Source organism: Neopsephotus bourkii, unplaced genomic scaffold, assembly GCF_033783945.1.
Source record: "Neopsephotus bourkii isolate Nb327-2 ecotype Australia unplaced genomic scaffold, CSIRO-AGI_Nbou_v1 NB_144, whole genome shotgun sequence".
NCBI lineage: Eukaryota > Metazoa > Chordata > Aves > Psittaciformes > Psittacidae > Neopsephotus > Neopsephotus bourkii.
Genome location: NW_026900661.1, coordinates 1,145,839 through 1,160,204, shown reverse-complemented (window position 1 = coordinate 1,160,204; position 14,366 = coordinate 1,145,839). Strand labels below are relative to the sequence as shown.

At 41.8% G+C, this 14,366-nt stretch overlaps 1 protein-coding gene across 3 annotated transcripts in view; it reads right to left on the bottom strand.

Annotated features, from left to right (window-relative positions):
* The window catches only part of AFAP1 (actin filament associated protein 1), a 121,063-nt gene that overhangs the window by 106,564 nt on the left and 133 nt on the right, over positions 1-14,366 (bottom strand). Inside the window, exon 1 of one of the 3 annotated variants that reach the window (XM_061369773.1) lies at positions 9,629-9,646. The exons of the other annotated variants lie outside the window; for them this stretch is intronic. The gene's annotated coding sequence lies outside the window, so the exon portion shown is untranslated. Of the gene's footprint in view, positions 1-9,628; positions 9,647-14,366 lie in introns of those variants that run through there. 3 annotated transcript variants of the gene reach the window in all.

Sequence of the window (14,366 nt, the reverse complement as noted above, 5' to 3'; positions counted from 1 at the left end):
GAAAGATGTTTAAATAGTCATGTTACATTCACATATATATTTAATAGTAATATTATTACTTACCATTTTAATGTCATCCTTTACGTGTGCTTAACCAGTTTTACTGAAAATAGAAGTAAAAGAAATATCTAGACCTACATTTTCTGAAGTGCATATTAAGTGGCACCATTGGGAGCCACAGTTGAGCTCACACAGACTCCTGGGTTTCTGACTAACTCAGCATGCACGACACTGCTGCTACAAGAACCAGGGACAGACAGGACTTGTGAACATACGACATTTAGCTTCATATTCCCATTTTTCAATACAGATGGTCCAAGTGAGTGCTTTCTTAGTGCCTTGCAAGTACCAATAGTTGAGTCCTAATTTAGAAGTGAATAGATTAAAACTGTTTCTCCCCAGTTCAAAAGCACATTTCCAAATGCTAATCTTCAAGATTAGTAAATGTAACATTACTTCATGAAAATGCATTCTCATTTCAATCTCAGTTTGGCTTCCTCCTGTCACAGCCCCACCACAGATCTTTTTCTCCCAGTCTAAAAAACGTGGTGTAAAAAACATAACATACGAAAGAAAACATATGATGCTTAAATGAAAGATTTCATCCCACTGTATCAAGAGAAGGGAGGAGGGAAAGGAAGCACTTCTAGCTCACAGCTGTCAGCCATGTATCAAGAACAGCCAATGCGACAAGCCACCACAAACATAATGAAAATCATTTGAACAAAGAGTATGCCTATTCCCTCAAGTCCCATGGATAAAAAGGGCAGGGTTTTGCCCTGCACTCAGTACCTTTGCTTTTCCTAACCTATCAACACCAGTTCAGTCATGTCAATTTAGCTCCAGCCCTTGAAGTACACTGAATAATGCAGTTATATATGACCCATCACTACTTTTCTATATACCAGTACTGCTCTTATACACCTGATGTAGATAAGGATCAATGCATTACTTCACAAATCATGTTACTATTTGAAGTCTTTCTCTTCTTCAATCAACGTCCAAGTTGGTTGCCCTCTGCTTCACTTTGCCTTTGGTTGTACGTGTCAAGTTGCATTCCATCTTTGAAGGACAGTGATTGAAAGGAAGCTGAAATGAAATCCCCTACATAATTTCTAACCCCAGTCTTTTGATAAGAAAGCAGACCCAAACAAATTTCCATTGGCAAGACTCTGTGTTATAAGGCATACGTATTTATGAGAAAACCGCTACACTGGAACACCTTGGTCTCATTCCTTACGAGGGGGCACTTTATCATCATTTGTATTCTAAAGCAATTTGTCAGGATACTGACTCTATCATATGCAAATTCAATCAGATCCACATACTCAATCAAATACAGCCTCAGGCAGGGCAAAAAACCCCACAAAAGAATGGCAAACAATCATATGGAGGATAGGGTACTGCTCAGCAATGAATGTGTATCAAGTCCAAAAAACCTTCAGTCTGGAGTAGGCTTTTGCTTAAGAACAAGCACAAATATAAATAATAATGAATATCATTATTTGGGGGAGGATATTTAGAAGTAAAGTGATTTCACTGTGGAGACAAAACAGGCTAATGTTTTCTAAGTCCAATAGAAATATTGTCATCTTTGGATGATGCAGTTAGATTAAGCTCATCCTACACTGTAAAGTGCCCTGTATGAGTAGATGCTGATAGACGATCATTTGCAAAAGCAGTTATCAATCACAATTGTAGAATCATAGAATAGTTAGGTTTGGAAAGGACCTTAAGATCATCTAGTTCCAAGCCCCCTGCCATGGGCAGGGACACCTCACACTAAATCATCTCACCCAAGGCTCTGTCTAACCCGGCCTTGAACATCACCAGGGATGGAGCATTCACAGCTTCCCTGGGCAACTCATTCCAGAGCCTCACCACCCTTACAGTAAAGAACTTTCTCCTTATATCCAATCTAAACTTCCCGTTTAATCCTTACATAGTTTCATGCAAGCAAGCTCTTGCACTTTAGTACATTTGAAACCCATTCCCGGTTCAAAAAGCATGGCTAAATAGGCAAAGTATTCACGTATTTGTGATGTTTTAGCATAGAAAATCCACTCTGGTTCAGGGAAGATAAATATAAAATGTAATGTTGTGGGAGTGTGTGGAAAGGACCAGAGTCGCATTTTAAGCAAACACAGTTCCAGTCAGATTTCTACCAGAAGACTTGTGAATCTAGCCCAAGTTGCTGAACCAATTGGGTGGGTACAATGCCCTGGGTTCCTTCAGTGCCTGTACATAAGTTATTCATTTCACATTATAAAAAAAAGTAATCACTCATACACTGGTGACTTAGAAAAGCTGTTGGAAGTTTTTGTTATGGTTGAGTAAATCCTCAGAGGAGTTGTGGGTTTTTTTCCCAAATTTATTCAAATATTAAAATTTATGGCATGCTTACATTTAAAGTGACTTTGAAAAGCAGGCAAACACGCTCATTTCTAAACAACACTATTTTGTTGCTGTTGTGTCTTGGGGCAAGTTCTTTGAAGCACAGACACTTAGAATTGAAATCAGTGCTCTACTTTAAATTTTCCATTCAGAAGTTCATATTTTTAATCTAGAAACTGACCTAACAAATATCTTGAAAAAAATCCTATAATACCAATACAGCAAAAGACTAGTGACACATTATTTATTATTTATCTACGCAATACACAATTCTTGCCTAGAAAGACTCCAAAAATGGATGCACACAGGGAGAATGCAGAAGAAAGCCTCTGGGAAGATAAAAAAGCTAGAGCAATACAAACCTACCCAAGTCAATCTCTTTGCTAGTCTCAACATATATTTTACGGTTGTTCAGCTAGCTTAGTAAAGCTATTTCTTAGCCTTCACACTTGGAAGAGATAAGATGCAGCCTTCTGATCCTTAAATTAAAGAATATGTAACTTTATGCTGATGAAGCTTTTAATCATCCAGGACACACAGTCTACCACTGTCAAATTTGAATTCAGTAACATAATTCCATGGTAGGATCAGATAAAAAGGAAAATAATAGCACCCTCAGAAGCCCATGTTCGAGTAATCTTCACCACTAGTCACAAGCCTGCAGACAAGCTGAATGCAAAACAAGATAATGGCAGCAGACAATGAAAATTCTCATTCAATGGGCTCTCTGCTGGCGTTCTGTGATTTCCCAGCAGTCCTATTATTAGGGTCCCAAGTCCCTGATCTTTCTCTTATTAGTCAATGACAAAAAATTCACTTGCTGTAGGCAGAGGAAGAGTCACTACAGGCTTGGATGCTATTTCATAAGCACAGGAAGAAAGAAGCATAACTTTAATTATAAATCCAAATTAAAAATTGATAACATTATTAAATACTTTACAAGGTTTAGTACAGTATAAATAATAATTCCACAGGAAAATGTACTTTATATGGAATCAGCAAACACTGAATGTTTATTTTTCCAGGTGGCTTTTATCATTCTGTTCTTAACAGTTTGAAATGGCATTTCACCCCCTTGTGTTTTGGACAACTTCCATGGGTGAACATGGAGAGTCTGTCTCCTCCTTACAAAAATCTCATTGGGAAGAAATTCTCATTTTAATAAAGAAATTATTACAAAAAGGAGTTTAACATTTCCTAGGTAGGGTTACCTTGGAAAATGTTCAATAATCACAATTCTGAAGAATTATGCCAGTAATAACAATTTCTTCAACCCAAGGAAAAACCTTATTGTCATGTCCTTTGTCTGCTTTCAAGTAGTTACAACCTGACAGACTTTTATAGCAAGGTACACGTGCTCAATATTATTTTGTGCCTTTCTGAACTATGCAAGAATGCTCTTTATTATTGACTGTAGCAAAATCAGCCTGTGAAGTGCTACAGTACACACACAGACATGCTTCATTCCACCACTCCCAGAGCTGATAAGAGCCTTCTAGAATGATACACATACTTTTAACTGCTTCATTGCATTGGGTGCAGCTGTACTGAATAGGGAAAGGACTATTTTGGCATACAACTGTAATGAAGTGAAGTGATAAGTGATCAAGGCTGGCCATCATGGCCTACAGCTGACCCTAATGAATGCAATCAAAGAAAGGCACACGTATGTACGGAAAGTCCCAGCACATCTCACATCAGTGGGATAATTTGCACTGCTATTCTCCACTGACTGATCAGGAGATAAGTGCAGCCTGTAATTTTAATAGCAAATAGTATAGGATTACGTGACACTGCTCATGTAAGGAGTCCAGAGCTGTAAAAAAGGAGAGTGAGATGTTTGCTCTATAGACTGCTTGACAGAAGGGGCAGGTGAGCTAGGGCCTGTAACCTGCAGTTCAAAAGTGGTGTGACAAATGTCCTTCTGGATATAACACCTACCATTGCTCCAAAAATTTAATTTCCAGGTAAAGTAGATAAATGTTTGGTTACCCCAGAGTTCGTAAAGTCACTTGAGTTGCAGGAGTTAAGATGAAAGCATATAAATGTGGGGAGACTACAGCAAAAAAGGGAAAAGATGCTATAGGATTGTTGCACGCTTCTCTCTCTCCTGTGCACTTTATTAAAGCAAAGATTATGGCTTTATACTGGAATCTTGGGACTCCCGAGGCACTTGCAGGGCTGATGAGAGGTGACCAGTCTACCAAAATTCTTACAACTTCACTATTTTGCATTTAGGCAGACTAAGTCAGTTCTTTCTTTCCCTCTGCACCCTCAGGATCTGCCATTTCCAGTTCCTACTCCCTATCCCATCCCATGAAGTCATTAATTCTTTATGAGTTATTAGCATGTAAAGAGCTGCTCTAGGATATTCCAAGTGCTCTGTAGGTCACTGATAACAACCTGCTATAAGGGCACACACTTCTTCGGTTATATATATCACTCAAGCTATAACATGAGCAAGAGCACATTCCTGATACGTTGTCTCTGGGCAACTTTAGTCCTGGCTCAGCTGGGTGACTGAACCATCCAGGTGATGCCTCCGGGCCAAGAACAGCTCTGCAGTCACAGTTAGGAAAGCTGCGTACCTTCATTTCATGTATCTTTACTTTCACATATTTACATTTACATTTTGCTCTGGGGTTATCCAGATCCTAATTCACAGACAAAAGCACCCAGAGCTCAGTAGGAAGCGCCCTTCCCTACAGTCATGTACGGCAAAAGGGCTGGAGTATTTCATAAATACTGCTTCACTCTCTGAAGGGAAAGAAGAACTTAACTAGTGTAAATGCAAAGACTGAGACTACTTCAAGCACACTCACACCAAGCTAAGGTTTGATCCCTACTTGGCAGAGTATTCTTTATTTGGTTGTTTTTCTTTAAAGCTGGCAGAATGACAACCCCAGAACAGCTGGGGTTTTGTAAGGACTGGTATGTCAGGAAACCTAGCCCAAATGACCCCAAGTTTCAAAGCTGGATTTCACCCTTTGCTCTCATAAAGTACAATAAACTTCAGGGCAATCTGAGTTTGCACTTAGATCTTGGAGCCTGCAGATGTGCTGACCATAAACCAGAAAGGAATCCCCAAGTGCAAGTACAGCAGAGCTAGTCCCGTACTGCTTAAAAAGATGTAACTGTGGTAGGAAAAAGAGGTTGAAGGAGTTGAAAAGGGTTGAAGAAGTCTAAAAATCCCCTAACATCATAGCTCTTCAAGACAGCTTTTACTTTCCTTGTAATTTAATCAATTTTTCAGCTGTTTCCTTTGGGAAGTCAGTAAAATGAGCTTTTAACACACACCTGTACTTGCCCTTGGGTTGTAGAGAGCTACTGTTTACAGGGAAGCCTTCAGTATAGCTTATTTTTAACACTCCAAGTACTTTTAAAAGTTACATAGTACCTACTTGTAGTAACTATAAGCAAAAGGACAGAAAAATGGGAGATATGGGAGAAGATAAGGTCAAAGAGGTGACAGCTCTCAGTAAGGTTTTCCACATACACAAAATCCAGATGGCATTTTGTAAACAATAACAAAGGAGAAGATCCAAAAGGATGTGAAGGGAACTGCAGTGCTGAGAGGCTTTGAGGCTCAGTCATTGCAGACAGACAGACAGGAACAGTAGTCACCGAGAGACTAACTGGGACTTGAGGCAGGCTAAAATTAATTGTTGTGCCTTTTTGGCTCAGTGGATATAGTTTGATCCAGACCAGCCCTGGGATTGGGCTTGGAATATGGTTGTCACAGGGGGAGGGTGTCTTGGTAGCTTCAGGTCACAGCAGTAGAGGTCAGTGAGAGGGCTCCTTTTGGGGGCAGAATGGCTGATTTGGGGTCAGCACACTTATACACTTCCCAGGCTGACTGCTGTCCGCAGGGGCTCCTGTTCAGCAGACCAGCATAAACACCCCAAGCGGTAATCTCACCAACATCAAATAAAATGATTCATTTATTCAAAGCTGAGTGTTTGCATAAACACTTCTCTGAGCTCCAGGGAAAGAAGTGCAGGAGACTGAGAAGCTGCAAAAAAGTGAACCAAGGACAGCAGAATGTCCCAGAGAAGATGAGAAGCTCACAAGCCACAGGAACAGACAAACTTTCCCAGAGAGGGAACAGCTCTTCCTTTCCCCAGAGGACACTTGTTTTGTTTATCTGAAGTTCTTGGTGCATGCTTTCAGCTCTCTGCCTGTTCAGGGGCTTGTTTTCTTTAATTTCTGAAGTAAGAGACTTTTAGGTTTTTATTTTGTTTGGGGTTTTTAAGGTCTCCAAATGTTTGAGGTTTTTTCCTTTTAAATGAGACCTTACTTCTTAAATGTCCCTTTTTTCAGCCCGACTCACTAACCTTGGAAATAGGACTGGTTTTGTAACCAAGTGGGGTCCCATCCATCTGCATGCAGCATTATTCATACTGGCCCTCATCCAGAATTTTCCCCAAGACTCTTCAGGGTGGATTTCATTCCCGTTAAGCTCAAAACAAAATGCCGCGGCCTGACCTAGCCTCTGTCTCCTTTCAGCTCTTCCTGAAGGACCCACCATGCACCCATCTTCCCTTGTCCAAGGAGACTCACAGCTTTTCCTGGTTCTAATGGCAAACACATGGTGCAGATAAAGGGATCAAGCAAGAAGAGCTCTCTGTATTCACAGAAGCTTCTCAGCCTGAATATTATTTTCCCCACTCCAACAAGCAAATCTTTTCCAAAGGGTGTTTTCTGATAATGCGTGTTAAAATCAAAGTTGAAAATCAGTTAGGTCCTAACATTTTCAGGTCTTTATTTTCTCCCGTCTGTATCTCCTACAGCCAGCGACACATCCAGTAAGTATTTCACTCTATTCCCCAGCATGGAGTTGCCTTACAAGAATAAATCCCACTCTTCACAAGGCCAATTTCTTTCGGTTTGATCTGTGCTAAGCCCCAGTGGCAGAGCAGCATCAAACAGTGGCCCCTCTGTAGCTCAGCTCTTGGCCACTGCTGCTCCGGTGACACTCAGCAGTCCTGCTTCTTATCTAACGACTTTGCCTTTTACATTATCTTGTTTTCAACTCCTGCCATTTTATCATTTCCTCATTGTGGCCCACCCCGATTGCAGGGCTGAAACGATGTCCTTTCCTTCAGTCTATGCTAGCAGCAGGCAGCCAGCTGGTTTGCTCCTTGCTCATGAAGCAGGAGCCCCCAAACAAAGACACAAGACTGAGCTCCTGAGGCTGATTCCTGCTGGCAGCTTCCCCTCTCTTCCTCATCATCCTGATGTAGTGGGACTGCTTATGCCTTTGGTCTCTCAAAACCCCTCTACCAAGCAATTGTATAGCTGTGGTGCCTGGCTGGTGGACCTTGTGGTCCAGAGTTGCAGCCTCTCCTGGCCCCATCATCCCCTGCTCAGGCAGAGATGCTGGGCTCAGACCCAGGGGCTGATGCCCGATCAACAGTGAGGACAGGCAGCACTGATGCACAGCAGCCAACAACACCATCGAAATCATACAAGGATGTCTGTCCAACCCTTCCCCTCAGCTGCCAGAATCCTCTGGGGCAGCCCCAGTGTTTGAAGATGGATGACATGAAGTATTGTCTTGGGTAGGTTCCTTTTCCCTCAGGTTCGATGGTCCCTAGAGCAGGGCCTGAGAGCTGCAGCAACTGCCCTGCCTAATGCCAGTTAGCAGCTGGAGCCGTAAAATCTGTCAAACTGACAGGGCACACACAGAGGAAAGCCACAATAGTCAGTCTTTCCATAGCCAGCTAGCCAATTCACGTGGGGTTTTTTTCCTGACAGATAACCATTTTGCTAAATGTATTTCACATTTTATGAGCATTCTCCTTGCACCTGCTATTGCACATTCCTTACAGCATTTCAAGCTTCCTTGCCCAAATCTGGTAGCAATGTAGTTTCTACGAAGAACTGGCTGATTAAAACCCACTAGAATTATACATCATAGCCTGCAGCTGGTCATCAACATTGCCAGTTTGAAGCTAAGGGTCTTAACATTTTACTTGATAGTATAACAGTAAATACACACTTATTAGCAATTAGCCATTTTTTCAGAAAACCTGTGTGACAAAGGCAGCTCTAATATATATATGACCTATATACCTACCTGTGATCACATATATAGCTGTATATATCATATATACAAAAATGTATGCCCATGTTAGAATTACGTATTAGCAGTTCTGCCTGTCCCACTGTTTCTTGCTCTCCCATCTACCCCTGGAGATGGGACTTTGCCCGCAAGGGTCCCAGCTTCCTGCAGGGAAGCCAGGCATGAAGTGACAACCTGTCACTGTACTGAGCCTTGGAAAGTTTTACTTGATGCAGCTAAGAAAAGGAAAAGCTATTGGAAAAGCTGCTAGAAAAAAGAAAGCAAATTACTTGGAAAACAGCAGTGAACTTGGTGTAACAATGAAAAAACCCATAAAAATCAAAGAACACAAAATGTTTTAAATTTCAGTAAATTCCAAAACCAGAAGGTCAGTAGGGAAAACCGACCAAACACAAAACAAACAAAACACAGGGTGTTAATAATGTTTTGCATGTTTAAAAATGGGATGCTGCAGCTGATCGGTTGACCTTGGACACTACGTTATAAACTTGACTCCAAATGAGCTCTAGAACAGGCTGCGAAGGCACATACCTTCCTACAAGAATAGCAAACTGAGAAAGCTATGTTATTTCACATGAGAAACAGAGAAGTCTGAAAACACTTCTTTATTCCCTAACACTTATGTGTGCAGAAAACACCTAAATCAATCCAACTGCATCAACTCCTTCTTAGTAAAAATAATGCTGAGGCCTAGAATGAAACTGGAGAGCATCAACTGTGAAAGACTGAAGCTGCAACAGCTTGTGAATGATGTGCCAATGCCATTGAGACCAAGTGGAAATCTCTTCTACTGCTTTACAATCGCCGTATTTTATTAATCAGCCGAACAGCACATGGTAAAATTGAAATCTGCCTACAAAGCTGGCACATATGGGAAAAGCTCGCTCCTGGTTCTTTTATTTTAAACAAAACCTACAGTAGCTCCCATTGTTTGTTTGTTTTTTCCCCCAGACTAGACAGCATGTGGCTTATGAGCCACACTGATAGATGCGATAAAGCTCCTGCCAGATCTGATTGATGATGGCTCTAGGAAACGCTGTGAAGGTCACACTGTAATTCTCTCCTTGCAGCTGCTCTGGGTAAGAAATGGTACAGCAAAATAGAATCTGGATCTGCAAATTACTAATAACAGGGAAAATCCCTCCTTACCTTGCCTTCTCTTCCAGTTTTGAACAGGAATGCCATGCACATGTGAAACCAATGAGAGACCAGTTAAGTTTCAAATCGATAATTAAACATACTTGAATGGACAAAAAAAAGTCCACCCACAGCAGCTGGCCAGATATTGGGCCTTTATACATTTGAAGACATTGTACAGTAGTTTAGCATGATAGAAACATATTAAATAACTTCTACTATTTGTTTCTCTGCAGAAGTGAGATAACATACCACTACATATTCTGTGTGAAGGACCCTATCTGATAACGTGAATACATGAATTTATACTGCAAAATTTGTTCATTTTAAATGAACCAAACATGCATGCTGATTAAAAGTGGCTACCAGCTGAGGACAAATTCAGCAAGACAAAACATCAGTCAGTCAAGCAGGCCACCAAAATCTTGTTTCCCATAAAAAAGTTGAGATGCCATTAGGACAGTGATAAGAGACTTTGGGGAATTCACAAACATCATATAATGACAGTCCCCTAATGAATAATATATATTTACTGCGACTCAGCAATTACCTCACATACACAAAGTGCTGGGTTTCTTGGGGGTAAAATGCTGTTATCTTTGAGACATCAGCTACATTACAGATTAAATTTGAAACCACTCGTGTACTCTTTTCTGGCACTTATTATTAATCTATGGAAATACTTTTATTCAGCATTTTGTACTCATAAAGATTTTGGCACAATAAGGCCATTACCAACATCTGTCCTAGAGAAAGAAGAGCCTTTATATCACTCAGCTCAAAAATACATGACAGGAGTGAGATGCTGGCAGCAGAAATCCCCCAGACAGTTAAAAATCCCACCACTATGTCACCATGAAAGGAATAATGCACTGCTTTTTTTCCCCAAATGTGTGTTTCCTTCAATTTAAGGAAGAGATTTAAAGAAGACTGTCCTATGCAGTTTTGCTTATTTTACTGCCAAACATATACCATCAACTTTTAAGATACCACTACACGTAACGAAAAGATACAAAATTAAATCTATCCGCAAAGACCTCTTCAGGGATTCTTCTCTTGATTTCCTGATGTAAAATATACAACAGATATTAATTCATCCTTTTCACAGCACGGTATATTATCCCAAGGCTGCTCTAAGAGAGGAGATCACCATCAACTCAATTTGCCATTCCTGTGTGTTAAGGGTGCTCAGCACCTTGAGCAGTCAAAGCTCACTAAGCACCATACATCATGACCAACTTTCTGTTAAGGTGGAAGTGGGGTGATGGATGGCAGACAATTCTGGGTTTCTGCCGTTCAGGATTTCAGGTTTTACCATATTCTAGAAAATAGGGCTTATGTCGCCAAAAGTTTGTTACCTGCTAAGGGATATCTCCCTTTCCACACACTCCACTTATGTTCCTGCAATACTATTCATTAGCCTTATTAGCATCAGCATGTATTTCATGACCTAGAGAATCAAGAATTTACTTATAATCAGAGAGTAAGAGCAATTAATCTAATTTATTTTACTAATTATTAATTTATCATTTAATCTATACATAGTATTTTACAGTGCTGCTGCATATGCAACACAAATGCAAAACCTCCACATGTACATAGAGGGGTAGGTGTGGTCCAACAGTTGCTCATACCTGCTCACAGTTTTCCTACCTGTTCATAGTGTTGACAGACTATTCTTTGTATTGCTTTATACAGACACTTCCCCAAAAGACATGGTGTGATATTAAAAACGTAAGTTTGCTCTAAGGCCAGCTCAGGATGCTTCATAGTAGAAAAGCTCCTCCTCATAAACTTCAGTAGATAACCTTAATAGGTGTAGAATAGGAGTACCTTCAAGACTGAGTTTTTTCAGTCCTGGTTCAGAGTTCACAGTAACTCTTAGTCCTTTGGTTGACTTTCATTTTTCTAGTGTTATTTTTGTTGGAGTTGATTAGAGTTCAACTGGAAGCCTAAGAACTTTTTGTATTAGCGTATATTAACCTGGAACAACACCTACTGAGTAACAAACTCACCTGCCCAGCCCAAACAGACAATTCCTGTCCCAGATGAAACATGATCAATAAACTGATGAATCAGAGGAAAACCAGGATCATACCAGTAGGTAGGTGTCATTCACATCTAAAACAAGTTGAACTGCGTAACTGGAAGAGATGCATAAATTCTCTGAAAAGCTGACACAGCAGGGTTTGGTGTGACTAAAACCATAATAACAGAGTGAACTAAACTGCAGAGGGGTTTGGAAGCACAAGTCCTTGCATCCCACCCTCCCACTTCAGCAAGAGATCTCTTGCTAATGAATATAAAGCACTCCTGTTCCTCCTCCTCCTCGCCCCCTCCTCACAAAACAAAGAGCGCAGCTTGGAACAATGCCATTCACCAGGCAGGATCCCAGATATCATTCTCCCATTGACTGTCGCATCAGATAGGAAACTTCTGAAAATGGACAGAAATTGAATCAGTCGACTCCAGATTGCATAAATCAGTCCTGAACCACTGGCACTTTGTCATGGGGCAACGTCTTACGGAAATCTACAGTGAGCAGCAGGGCAAGACAGTTCCTGGTCTGACCTTACAGCAGGTTCTCTTTGTACCACTAAAAGGAACAGCACTATTAGTCATATGTGTATCAAACACAGCCTGCCCCCAGTGAGATTTATTATTTTTATGTCTCTGACAGCATCCTTCCAATTTTGACAGCTTCAGGAGATGAAAATGAAAAACCTCACTAAGACTGTAAGATTTTAAAACAGTGTGAGTGTGCCTTTGGATGTTACCCCTCCTTGTTGATACTGCTTCAAGAAACACTGTAGTTTCAACCCCTCATGTCCTCCAAATCCCTTCCTCTAAAAATCTTCATGAGACTCACGAACAACACATACTACTTTGAATTTTGCTGATATATTTCCTGGGAAACACCAAACAATGCCATATATCACCAAAGGCAGTGAGTGTCGGCTCATTGTTCTGAGCACAGGCTTGTCACTGTCATCGCTGGGTGCCCAGAACACACAAAGAAAACTGCACTGCTTATTTTCAGAAACCATTTCAAATTGTTCTTAAACCCACCTGGAGCCCTATAGCCCCAGAGAGACAGGACAGATCTCCCTCTGGCTCTAATGCAGGATTTGTACCTCTTACACCCCACTTTCAAAAGGATAATGGATCGTTCAAAAGAAAGTAATTGTCTAGCTCTTCCCATGGAAACCACCAGGAGGCATAAGGGATGATGGAAGGGCACCAAGTGCCCATATAGGAGAGCACTGATGGATGGATCCATCTGGCTGGCAAGCTGTTCCCTTGTGCCTCTGCACACACCCACCCTTCCTGGCGAAGGAGAGAAAAAGAACTTCAAAATACTGCTATTTTCATGAAAGAAAAAGGTGTCCCTGTAACACTTGGAGCAGACAGAGACAGAGCACCTGCAAGGGTGAGATGCTAGGTATGGAAAACACAACTGAGGGCCAAAGCAAGCCGTTTTCCCATGGAACAAAACAAAGAACTGCACAAAGAACGGCAGATCAGTCAGCTTAAAAAGCCCTGGACTGCAGTACAATATTTAACTGGATCTTTCTGGCTTTGAGATGTATTGTTTTATAACCAGATCTCAGCTCAAAAGTCACTGCAAAGGTATGACAAAACAGGCACAGACACACCAAGTGTTTGCATCAAACTGATCATATAGGATCCAGAGGACAGATTAGCTAAATACTTCTCTGCTCCTGACATCTGCCTTGTCTTGCCTTTCAGAACCTGTACTCATCCATCTACACTGCCTTTCTGGGCAGGTGAACGCCTCGGTTTCCAAGAGATGCCTGCCTGAATCCATTCACCTCCTCCAAGTCCAGAGCTTGCCGTTTATAAAGCAACGCCTGCTTTTGGCTGTTTATCAGGCTCTTTGCCGCCTGTTATTTTCCTACCGGCTAGATCTTTGGCAAGTTTTCGCTATCCCACACACACAAGACACAACGCACACAGAACCAAGAAAGTTACAGTAGAGCTTCCAAAAAAACCCTCAGTGGAAGAAATCAAAATACGTCGCTGTGAACTGAACCACCGGCTACCAATCGCAGGCTGCTTTTTAGTTTTAACCTCTCTGTTAAACAGGAAATAAAAAGGAGGGGATCAGACCGGGAAGCCAATGGGATAAATCTGGAAGGATGGCTCTTTTCGCCTTTGCCCTTACTGAATCCAGAGACTGTAACATGATGCAATCTCTCGGCTACGATGAAACGGGTTCAAATGGCAAAGGCTGGAAAGAGACCACCTCTTCCCACCCTAAAAAGGCAGAGAATAATGAAACTCCCAGCTGTACAAAGCAGTAGCGCGGTTGCCAGGCTCGTGCCTTTCCCCGGGCAGGGATGATAGTTTCGGGATGGCAGACAGAGGTTTCATCCCAGAGGATCTCAGTCAGATTTCTGCTCTATCAAGCCCGGGCACGGGCAGCACCGTGCAGCGCTGCCAGAGCCCGGGGGAAGCCGAAGGGAGCTGCCGCCGCCTGATGCTTCGCCTCCCGCGCAGCTTTTTCCATGTGCTGCTCCCGGCCAAGAAAACGAGCGAGGCTTTTTTTGCTTTTTAGGCTTTTTTCCAGTAAGCCCGCACCTTTCTTAGCATGAGGCTGCCGGGAGCAGCAGCGGAAAAGGTAGAAAAAGACCTTTTCTGGATCAGCCCTTCCCCTCCCTCTTTCTTCCCCCTCTTTAACCCTCCTCGCCCGCGGAGCCGGGAAGAGATGCTGCGGGGCCGCGGGAGC